Raw genomic sequence first — 12,482 nt, 5'->3', positions numbered from 1 at the left:
GGTCAGGAGTCCAGGCACAGCTTAACTGGGTCCTCTGCTCAGGGCCTCAGAAGTCTTCAATCAAGATGGTGACTGGGCTGTGTTCTCATCTGGATGTTGACTGGCAAGAATATATTTCCAATATCATGCAAGTAATTGGGAGAATTCCTCCTCTTGCAGCTATGGGGGATTTTCTTGCTGGTTATAGGCCTGGAGTCACCTCCTAGAGGTGCCCCCATGGCTCCTTGTCACATCATTCTCTCACAGCCTCTTTCACAATATGGCAGCAAGGGACTCTCTCACTCCCATCTGCAAATACTGATTCTTAAATAATGTAACCTGATCAAGGGAGTAATATCCATATTCTACTCATTAGAAGCAATTCACAGATTCTACCCTAACTCAGGGTATGACCCAGTGAGAATAACACTAGGACGTGTACGGCACAATAATTATGAGACGCTTTGTTGCAAGTGACTATGGTTTTAAAATAGTGAGAAAGATAAACTAACAGATAGATATGACAGTTCAATGGTACACAGGATAAGAATGAGTTTTTAGAATAGAAGAATGTTTAGTTCAAGGAATTTCAGACAGTAAAATTCATCCATACTTCATAGTTGGAGTTTGTATGTATAAGAAAAGAGTATTTTAAACATAAAACATGAAATCTTTAAAGGCAGAAACTGGGCTTCAGTCTATTTGCTCTTCCAGATTGACTCTTCACCCTTATCCACCATGTTCTATGCCTCAGGAAGCTAAACTTTATGAACTGCTTCAGTGGACACTTGCTGTCTGGCTTCCACTTAGATTTGGTCAAAGGGAGGCACATGAAAAAGACTACTGTATAGAAAAAAAAAAAAGTAGAAATAGTAATGTACTCTTTTAAATCCCCAAACTCCTAATTTTTAGTCACTAGTCTTCCAGTTATGTGATGACCACCTTCTCTGTATGCCTCTATAGGCCAAGGTTTAGTTTCTTGTGGTTGTTAATGGTGTCCTAAAGCCCTATTAAGTTCTCACATCTTTATAAATAGCCCTGACAGGAAACATGAAATCTCCTATCATACTGCTTATCAGTCTTTGAGCACCTTAGATTCAGTTCCCCATTGTCCAGTTCATGGGAAGACATAAGATCCAAATGTTCATCTGTTCTTGCAGTGGGGTTTCATCACAAGAGAGGGATCCTGAAATTATGAGGCTCAGAGATTATATATGGTGGTTGGTGCATTGGTCCAATCTCCCTTCAGGAGAGAAATCTTTATTCTGGAATAAAAAGAAATAATTTGAAAAAAAAAAAAAAAAAAAGAAATAATTTGGGAGGAGAGGTGAAATTCTCCCTAAAATGTAAGCAAATGGTTTTGAGGGAGATAACTATATTAATATGTATAGTACAATAATTTCCAAGGCATGTTTGCCATTTAATCATGCTTTAACAACATTTTATAAAAGAATGTTCATGGAGATTTCTCCGAACCATCTTTATTCAATGTTTAACGTTTACCCTATTTCTATTTCCTGCTGGGACCTTGTCTGATACAGCTAAAAACTAGCGGAACTGAGACTTTAACCCATACAACCTGGCTCCAAAGACTGAGTTATTGATCACTATGGTATGTGTCCTGAATCTATAAACATTATTCTGTCACCTGCAACAAAGGAACAATTCACTTAAAAATCTGCTACACTAGGGCTTCCCTGGTGGTTCAGTGGTTGAGAATACGCCTGCCGATGCAGGAGACACGGGTTCGTGCCCCGGTCCGGGAAGATCCCACATGCCGCGGAGCGGCTGGGCCTGTGAGCCATGGCCACTGAGCCTGTGCGTCCGGAGCCTGTGCTCTGCAACGGGAGAGGCCACACAGAGAGAGGCCCGTGTACCACAAAAAAAAAAAAAAAAAAAAAAAATCTGCTACACTAGCAGGATTCTGTAATTGAATTAACAAAATAGTCCAGAAAATATCAGCATAAAATAAAAAATAGAAATTAATTAGAAACAATAGTTTAGTTCTTCACTTAAAATGATATTCAGTGATTTCAGCATTCCTTTATGATTGCCAAGAATTGTATGTGAATCAGGCCAAAGACATTTGTTATTCTCTAATCTTCTGTGTTTGTTCTAGGTGACTGTCTTTGGTGCACTATCCTATGCCTCCACTTAGACTATGATAAGAACATAGAAGTTTTTTTCCAAATAAAAATACTTTGACATTTATCTGTTTACAAGTATTAGATATGAAAGTGTAAATAAATGGAATAAAAATAACATCATCCATTTCTTTGCCTTTTGGAAAATCTTGGCTAGATTACTTATCCCATTTCCTCTTTTCAAGCACATGAATACTTTTTACAGCCTCACTTGCATTTACATTGGGACTTTGTAAAATTCAGTCCAATGTAATGTGGTTTTAAATTGATGTGTGCCACCTCTAGACTTGGTCCATAAAAACACCTTGTTTGGCCTTCCCTGGTGGCGCAGTGATTGAGAATCCACCTGCCGATGCAGGGGACACGGGTTCGTGACCCGGTCCAGGAAGATCCCACATGCCACGGAGCGGCTAGGCCCGTGAGCCATGGCCGCCGAGCCTGCGCTCTGCAACAGTGAGAGGCCCGTGTACCACAAAAAAAAAAAACAAAACAAAGCAAAACAAAAAAACACCTTTTTCTATCCTGAAAGATTTCTTCAGCCAGCTCTTTAAAATTGCAGTCTCAAAAGTTGGATGGAGAATGAATCTTTAGGACAACACTTGGAGGATATCTGCCAAACTAGTTTCTCAATAACACTGAGTTATGATGTGAGTGAGACAAAAAAAAATTATACTGTTAATCCACTCAGATTTGGAAGTAGCTTTTTCTAATGTTTCTTTTTTAAATGAATTTTTATTGGAGTTAAGTTGATTTACAATGTTGTATTAGTTTCTGCTGTACAGCAAGGTGAATCAGTTATGCATATACATATATCCACTCTTTTTAGATTCTTTTCCTATATAGGTCATTAGAGAGTATTGAGTGAAGTTCCCTGTGCTATACAATAGGTTCTTATTAGTTATCTATATTATATACAGTAGTGTGTATATGTCAGTCACAATTTCCCAATTTTTCTCTCCCTTCCCTGCCCCCAGGACTGGCTTTTTATAGCAACAAATAAAGTAGATTACTCTAACTAATCACCCAACTCCACTATTGTCTAATTAATAAAACAAAAATATATTGGTTACAATTATAAATTAATTATAGATTCTGACAAATTAGGTCTGGTAGGCTTTCAGTTTCAAAAGACCTCTGAATCTACATCCTCCTCCTCATCATCATCATATTCAGCATACTTGGCGTCCCAAATAGCCAAACTCTCTACCTAATAATATCATGTGTCCTCTGAATCAATTGAAAGGACTAGAAAATCTACTGGTATCTCTTGTATCATTCTAGACAATTTTATTGAGATCTCTTGAGATAAACAGTCGGAACTGAATCTAATGATTCCACCTGAGCCACAGAGTTAAATAGCCATTTTCAAAATGGGCTACATTTAATTCTTCCTCATCAATAGATGTTTCTTGACATTCCTTCACAAGTTCTTTTATTTGTTGTTTCTCTTATTTCATAACATTAAAATCAAGCCATACGAAACATAAAAATAAATCCAAATTCCCTTCTTATTTCATAAGAAAAATAAAATTTCCAGTTATATATCAACCATTAAACTAAGCACTCTAAAATTTTCTGAACAAATAAAATAATTACATTTTTCCCTGAGATAAACATCTACCAATTCTCTAATATACTAAACGATAACTTTCCAATCAGTAACTGTTATCTATGAATGAAAGTATTATGTGTATTAAGGAAGCTATGGTGGTTTTTTGTTGTGTGTTTTTGTACTTGGTTTGGTTTTTGATATAAAAGAGAATGACCTCTGGAAAAGGTAAAGTCCTAAATATAAACAAGAAGTTACAGGAATTCAGTGAACTATATGTTCCAATTATCAGAGAAAGAAGTAGATGTGGGAATTTTAGTAGATATGCAAAACAACATCAAAATGAAAATATTGAATGTTTATTGACGGAGATAAAACATGTTGACTGGATTAATGAGCAAGGATTATACATAAACCAGTGACAATAGAGTCAAAGAAAATTTAAAAGGTTTTATAGGAAAACTATTCTATGCCAAGATGCTTTATTAGACTCTAGAGGGATTTTCTAAAAAAAATATACAGCCTCATTATTTAAATCCTTTGAAGATAGATTAAAAAAAAACTCTTCTGAATATTTCTCTAAATACAGCCCTACACAATTGTTATTGACAACTCTTATTCTGAGTAATGCTCTGACAGAAGACTCTGAATATCCTTTTTCCCTTCCTTTAGTGATATCATTGGCATTTTATTCATTTTGTGGACATGATTAATTATCCCTCCAAAATAAGTGAGGTTAGTGTGCTTTTGTTTTAATGATTACTTTTAATCTCTTTCCCAATGATTGTGGGAAATTTGGAGAAAAGTTCTTAGGAAAATAAAATATCAACCATTGAATTAACTTATAAACTTGATAAAATATCTTTGAAATTTATATGCAATTTTAAGCTATATATCTGTTAAAAGATTGTGAAGCTCACTCTATCACTGTAGACTTGAAATATTTTTAGGTATTATTTTCTACTATTTTTTTTTGTGTGTGTGTGGTATGCGGGCCTCCCTCTGCTGTGGCCTCTCCCGCTGCAGAGCACAGGCTCCGGACGCGCAGGCTCAGCGGCCATGGCTCACGGGCCCAGCCGCTCCGCGGCACGAGAGATCCTCCGAGACCGGGTCGCGAACCCGGTTCCCCTGCATCGGCAGGGGGACGCGCAACCACTGCGCCACCAGGGAAGCCCTCCTCCTACTATTTTTGATGAGGTAAATTATATCTGAGTAGATATCAGAGTGAGAGCCTATGTCAAGTAGATATCTGGGGTGAAAGCATTCCACAAGAAGTAACAGGGATTTGATGTCTCAAAGTAACTAGGTGCTTCCTGATCTTTCCCAGGAAGTGAAAAAAAAGAAAAAAGAAAAAAAAGGCAGAGTGGTCTGAACAAAGAAAATGAGTGGGTGAGTCAGAAGATAAATAAGATTAGCTCAGGTATCCATTCCTGAATCATGGTAAGGATACTGGATTTTATTCTGAGATGGAAACATTAAGAAGATTTGAGAAGATATAAACTTAAAAGATTAAAAGACTACTCTGGTTTCTGTTTGAAAAAGAGAGACTATAGAAAGGCAAGAATGGATGCAAGGAGGGCAGATAAAATGACATCGCCCAGCGGAGAGATGATGGTTCTCAGGACTAACGTGGTTGTGCTGAAGATGGGATGAGAAATGGTCAGATTCTGGACATATCCTCAGAAGAAGAGGCAATACAGTTCCTAATGGACTAAACATGAATGTGAAAGAAAGAAAGAAAATAATAATTATATGCTTTGGGAACTGAGATTTGAATGAATGCCATTGAAAATAACTGATATGGAGAAATTGGAGTAAAGGTAGGTGGGGCAGAGCAGATATGGAGGTAAATAAGTTATCTTTGGATACGTTAATTTTGTCAGACATATGAGTGGAAATGTTTAGAAGGCAGTTGGATATATGTACCTGGAATTTAGGAAAATGCTCAAAGCTGGGGATATGAATCATGATACAGTTGTTATTTAAAGACTGGAGTATAGATGATAACAACTGGTAAATGGGTATAGATAGAGCAGAGAAGTCTGAGGACTAAATCCTCACTTTGAAATGAAAAGGAATATCCAGTAGTTTAGGAGTAACTGTTAGAAGATATACACTTTCTTCTAATTTCTTCTATTTCAGGAGTAAATTGAGAAGCAAGCAGCTGAAAGTTTGTTCCAAGGAAGGGTACTAAACATTTAGTAGAGTGCAAAATATATGAAATACTGGAGTCTAGGAGAGTAAAATAATAACTAAGAAAGTGTAAAATAATTGACAATCAGGATGGAGATTCCACTGGACGTTTGTGAAATGAATTTAAAATCTGCAAGGTTGTGTGTTTCACCAACTTTGTCCAGCTACTTGGAAACAGGTAAAGAAGAGGTGAGAATTTGAGTTTTAATCCTTGTTGGTGCTTTGTCCAAACTGTTTTACAGAGAGCAAGGAACAAGATAGTTGCTTATATATTTAAATTGGGAACTAGAATAGTGGTTATTGAGAGAAGTAAGAAAATGAGAGGAGTTAGGGAGTGCCAGGGTGAAGTGTCATGTGTGGCAGGGGAAGGGGAAAGGGCCGAGATGGTAAGGACAATGGATTCAACATTGTTAAGTTGGGATTCAATAGAGAGTGCATTGGAGAGTTAAGATGTAGTATTCTGAATTTCAGATGCTTGAGTGAAATTTTGAATAACTTGCAGATATCAAGTTCTTTTAGTGTTTGATCATGGTAGTGGATCACTGAATGGATTGTAAAAACAAGATATTTAAGGAAGAAGAAAAATTAAGTTATTGAATGGGAACATTGATAGAGTGGATATTTCAATAATAATGAAAGGATAAATGGTAGGGCAGGAAATGTGATTCAGGTCTTAAAATCTCCAATAAAAGCAATGGTATATGGTTGAAACAATCAGAGCTAATGGATAGAATAGTTTGGTGCCAAGTAGATGAGAAGTTTAGAAATCAGGATAAACAAACATTGAAATGTCAATAAGGAGTAAGGAGGACTCTTATCCCATCTTCAGGCTCTATCATATGTGAAAGATGTGAGACAAGCATAAACAACTGCAATAGAGGCCACATATGAAGATTGCACAGGACACACTAATGTTAAATGATCAGCTTTTGGGCAGAGAAATAAAATGACAGGAGCATAGGAAAACATATTGAAAATGTGAGAAATTGTGCTGCTGAAAGTTCAGAGGGATAATGGAAGGTTTGGTGTTAACTTTGTAGGATGTGACCTTGGGCCAAATTAAGAAGTATATGAAACTGTATAGAATTGAGAATGGTTCAAGTCTTGAGTTTCTTATGGGAGCTGAGATAAATAGAGATATAAGGCATAATGGAGTAAATCTTGATGGTCTTTAGGAGGGACATGAATAATCAGTTAATATTAAGTCTTCTTTCTTGGCATTAATCTATTAAGCATGTTTAGTAATGAGGTGGGGGTGTTATGGGACAGGGGAAAGGGCATTGCTAAGAGAATTTGAGCACTGGGGGCCCACTCTTCAATCCTGAGGAGCATGACAGTAAGTATGAGGTTGCTGTTCAAAATCAAAAGGGAAAAAATAAAGGAATTCGATTTTGAAAAATATGAAAATAATTAATTTGAGGTAACTAGTAAAGTCATTAGAAGGTAAGAGTAATTATATATCCAAAGCTAATGTAAAATTGATTTACCTCATTTTGTTTTGTTGTTAGTTTTATAGTATTTCTCTTTTCTCTCTCTCTCTACATTCTTTTTTAATCTTATTTCCTTTCATTAGCTTTTAAGCTCCTATTATGTGCCAGGTCCATTACAAGGTCAACAAGTGGTATAAGAGAACAAGTTTTCATATTTTTAAAGACATTATTCTCCTGGAGAGGAGATAGTTATGTGAACCAAAAGTGTAGTACTAGATGGCATATAATACCTGGTAAATCAAAGTTCTGTGTTACTTACTTACAGAAGAGGAATTGGGGGTTTCTGTATTAATTTGGTCTGAGAGAACCAACTAAAATTTTATCTGGTTGGGCAGTACAAGATAGTATGTATCTAAATAGATTTATATTGGATGTTTAGAAGTGGTAAAGGTAAATAAATTGAAGCAAATGAAAATGAGAAAAGTAATTTGTCCAAATTTGCTGCAGGCAACACTTCTCTTTTGTAAAGGAAACTTTGCAGAACTTTGTCTTTGGGAAATAGATTTGTCAAAAATATCACATGGTATTTTTCCCTTGATGATTCTGCTTTCTGAAAAAGTTAGTATGAAAATTGTAAAAGCTAACATTTATTGGGGGTTTACTAAGTTCCAGTCACTGGGCTCAACATAATAGTTACCATTTAGATGTTCCATGTGTCTTCTAATGATGCTACATTAACAAAAAAAAAATCCATCCATGTATGTATGATTTAATACAATAGAAATTTAACAAGTAACTTATGTTTAGAAAGAATTTTAAAATATCAGAATATTAAGAAGGAATAAGTCAAGAATTCCTTTCTCTTTTAATTTAATATAATAATCTATAGGAGCAATTCATTTTACAACTTTGACATAGAATTTTGCAGGAGAGTTTGAAAAGTCAACCAGAAAGCCATCAAAATTATACCTTAAATACACTTTACTTTATAATTCTGTTGATCGTTATTAATATGAGGGTAAGGGATTCTGTATAATTTCTGTAAGATTCCATTTTCCACAATTCCAAATTAATTTGGAGAAGAAAAGAAGAAAATCTAAACCAAGTCTCCAGTGTTATAAAGCCTCCTGAAAATTTATTTTTACCTTCCAAAAAGTGAAACCAAATTGGATTCATTAACCTGTCTTTGCTAAATTCCTTTAATTCCAGTTACATCTAATTTGCATATGTTATTTTTATCTTTTCTAAACAGTAGCCAAGTGACACTGCTGGAATTAATGCAAGGGCCCTTTATTATATTACAATTTAACTTCTAATTTGCTCTCTTTGCTAAATCATATTTCTGCACAAAATATTAACTCTCACTTATTTTCTCTCTCACCTATTTTCTCAACTAGCTCAAAGTTCTACAGTCAGTTAACCTGAGAAAAGGAGAACAGGAAGTCTTTGCCTCTAACAGGGTTATAGTATTTTTGTTACCGAGTCCAAGTTCATACTGCTTGCTGCATGACAAGCCAATAAATTGAGAATGAGTTGTTGGGACAAGGAATAGCAACTTTATTCAGAAAGCCAGCAGACTGAGAAGATGGTGGACTAGTGTACCAAAGAACCATCTTACTGGAGTTAGAATTCAACCCTAAAAGGTTTGGGAGTGTGGTTGGTTGTTGCAAACTTTTTGGTGTTGGAATCCTTTGTTCTTGCAGCTGTCCATGTAGATCAGGTCACAATGTTCCTGTAAACCTCCAACAAGACAAATGTTATTCTCTGTTCTGCAACTTCTTATCTCTATACGAATGGAAAAGTGTTATACCTTTAAAGTTCAGAGCCTTGAGAATGGGTTATCCTTTATATTTCAGGCTACAGGCAACATTCTTAATTTGTAGCAAAAGCAATAGAATAAAAAGGTTAAAATAAAAGAAATAGACCCAATATGGAGTCAGATTTGTTCTTCCCTATTACATTTTCTTCATAAAGAGCTAATAAACACTAAGAATCAAGTTGAAGATAGTTGGCAGAACATTGAGACAGACCAAGTGTTGCTGAAAACTTCATATCTATAGCATAAATTTTTAAGAAATCTATAACCATAGAAATTCCTCTCAATACTGCATAAGCAATGACAAGGGAATTAACTAATTTAAAAAAGAATTTGGAGATAAATAAGGAAATGGCACAGAACAAGTGTAACTAAAGATGTAGATGTGAAGGAAAAATGGGCTGAAGATAATTTGGCCACTAGTGGAAGATTTTGCATTTCATTTTAATTTAATATCTTTAATTGTTTTGGGATCATTTAGAGTTTTAGTTTGCTCTTGCTCCAATTTTAACACTTTATAACTTTTCTAGAAATGTACCATTTCATATTGTTTTCCAAAGATTTTTTGGCATATGATTGTGTTGTCTAATTTAATGCCTAATGTCTAATTTAATAAGATTTTATTTTATTTTAAAAATACCTACCATATTCCTAGTTTCTTTTTCCCTCTTATTGATAGATTTTCTTACTTTTTAAATATTTTTGTTTCATATTTTAGTAGTTGTTCATTTATTATTCCTTTTTCAAGAATCAGATTTTTTCTTTTATTAAACTAAACCACATTTTCCTGTTCCCCTCTACAGTATTTCTGTTCTTATTTTTATCATTTCCTCCTTTCATCTTACTTATTGGCTTTACTCTCTTGTTGAGTCTTCTGAAGTTTAATACTTAGCCTATTTTTAAAAATTTGCTCTTAATTTCTGATAAACATAACTAAAACTTTAAAGAGGTGAGATTATGTCACACAGAATGTTTTAATTTCCCTTACATTTTACTTATTTTGTAGTTTCCTTATGTTTTCTTATTTAGCATACAGGATTTTCTCATTATACTATTAGTGTTAGGATATATATTTTAAATAATTATTGATTTATAATTTAATCAGATTTACTATGAGATACTATAACCTATGGAAGTTTTTGAGGCTTCTCTCAAGACCTAGTACATGTTAGACTTTTTAAAATACTTCATTTGCAATCCAAACCTTGTGGATTTTGTTTTTTAATATATATTTCATTGTGTGTTTGGTTGGAGTTACATATTACAGCACAGATACATCTTATTAAACACTGGGGTGAATAATTTATGAAATATAATATTTTAGAAAAATACTTTGTATAAATATAAACACATATAAGACTCCATAATAAATATTATATATATGTATTTATACTATATACAAATATATCTGGGAATTTATACCACAAATGTGTCCATAATTAGGACATGATTCCTACATGCATGTGTTTCCATTGACTCAGAACCACAGAACCATTAATAGAGAGGGCTGCTCTCCACCATCTTTCTTTCTATCTGTATCCCAGTCTCTGCTTCTGCCTCTACCTCTCCCCCTCCCTCTCCCTCTCTTCCCCTCTCCGCCTTTTTCCCACTCCTCTCTCTCCAGACAAACACACACACAAGTAAGTCTATATTATAGATGTAAAGGAATTAGATTAGCAAACAGAGATAAAAATACAATAAAAGCAACTATAAGAACAGGACATTGAATGGGCTGTCACAATCTGTGAAGGGCTTCACTTATTTATAAATAAGGGATGGAAAATTCAGAGATGTAAAACCAAATTCAAGGTTACATAGACAATAGGTATTTAAAGGAGCATTCCAATGTCTATACGTCTTATTTTATATAGTATTTCAGATGTACTAATATTTTAACAACACTCTATTCTATATTCTGGTTATATATAGATGTAATTGGTCCCATATACACTTGCACGTGTATCTGTGTAAATCACTGATCAGAATATTTTATGTAGTTATTCCATAGTGGGGATTCATTCACCTTACTACTGACAACTTGTTTTAGCATTATGCACTCTTAAAGGAAAGAACACACTAGATATTGTGAGCGTAGACCAGAGGGACAAAATTGACAACTGTAGTCAAGATTTATTTTACCAAAATGTATAATGACCTAGACTCTTAAGCTCCTGAGAATAATGCCAAAAGAAGATGATAGAATTTCAGTATCAGGACCTTAGAACACTGAGACTTTGCAACATTTTAGATTTTTATTAGTAATTATTTCCCTTGAAAATAATATAACTAGTTATTGCTTGCATAAATTTATTGATAACAAGATTTTATGAACTGGATGGTATTTCATATTGTACCCACACAGCTCCACATTAACCAGAGGAAGAATCTGAGGACTGGTAAAGTTAACTGGACTCCCTAATATTTCAAAACTACTTAGTGACTTGGAAATTATAAAAACATATATTTCTGGGCTTCCCTGGTGGCGCAGTGGTTGAGAGTCTGCCTGCCGATTCAGGGGACACGGGTTTGTACTCCGATCTGGGAAGATCCCACATGCCGCGGAGCGGCCGGTCTCGTGAGCCATGGCTGCTGAGCCTGCGCGTCCAGAGCCTGTGCTCTGCAATGGGAGAGGCCACAACAGTGAGAGACCTGCGTACCAAAAAAAAAAAAAAAAAAAAAAAAAAAAATTTCTATGGCAACAAGACTATGTCCGTAGACTATTTATGGTAATACTAAGCCATACAAATAATAACACCTCAGCAAGTATTAGGACTTTGTCTCACACAAAGCTCAGTTACCAAAGGTTAATATATAACGTCCAATGTCCCTGTGAATTTATGCCCCAAGTTTCCAACATATACTGACCATCCATATTTGTATTTGGAGTCAGAAAAATTTCTCAATAAATTGGTATTCCATTTATCCTTCCCTTTTATTTGTGATTTTTGGAAAGTGAAATTTAAAAGAAAAATTTAAAAATGTAATAATGGTTTCTGCACAAATTCTAGACCTTAAAAACTTTTGAAAGGGCTTCCCTGGTGGCGCAGTGGTTGCGCGTCCGCCTGCCGATGCAGGGGAACCGGGTTCGCGCCCCGGTCTGGGAGGATCCCACATGCCGCGGAGCGGCTGGGCCCGTGAGCCATGGCCGCTGAGCCTGCACGTCCGGAGCCTGTGCTCCGCAACTGGAGAGGCCACAACAGAGGGAGATCCACATACCACACACACACAAAAAAATAATAATAATAATAATCTCATTGGAACTCTTATTATTGCTGATCCTTGCAAATGCAAACACTCTGAAGTTATGTATTCTGTTAAAGAGTATAGACAATTTTCTGCCAAGAGAAATATTACTACCCACATTTGATAAA

The sequence above is a fragment of the Physeter macrocephalus genome, chromosome 13, assembly GCF_002837175.3.
Source record: "Physeter macrocephalus isolate SW-GA chromosome 13, ASM283717v5, whole genome shotgun sequence".
NCBI lineage: Eukaryota > Metazoa > Chordata > Mammalia > Artiodactyla > Physeteridae > Physeter > Physeter macrocephalus.
Note: the sequence above shows the minus strand (reverse complement) of the source record.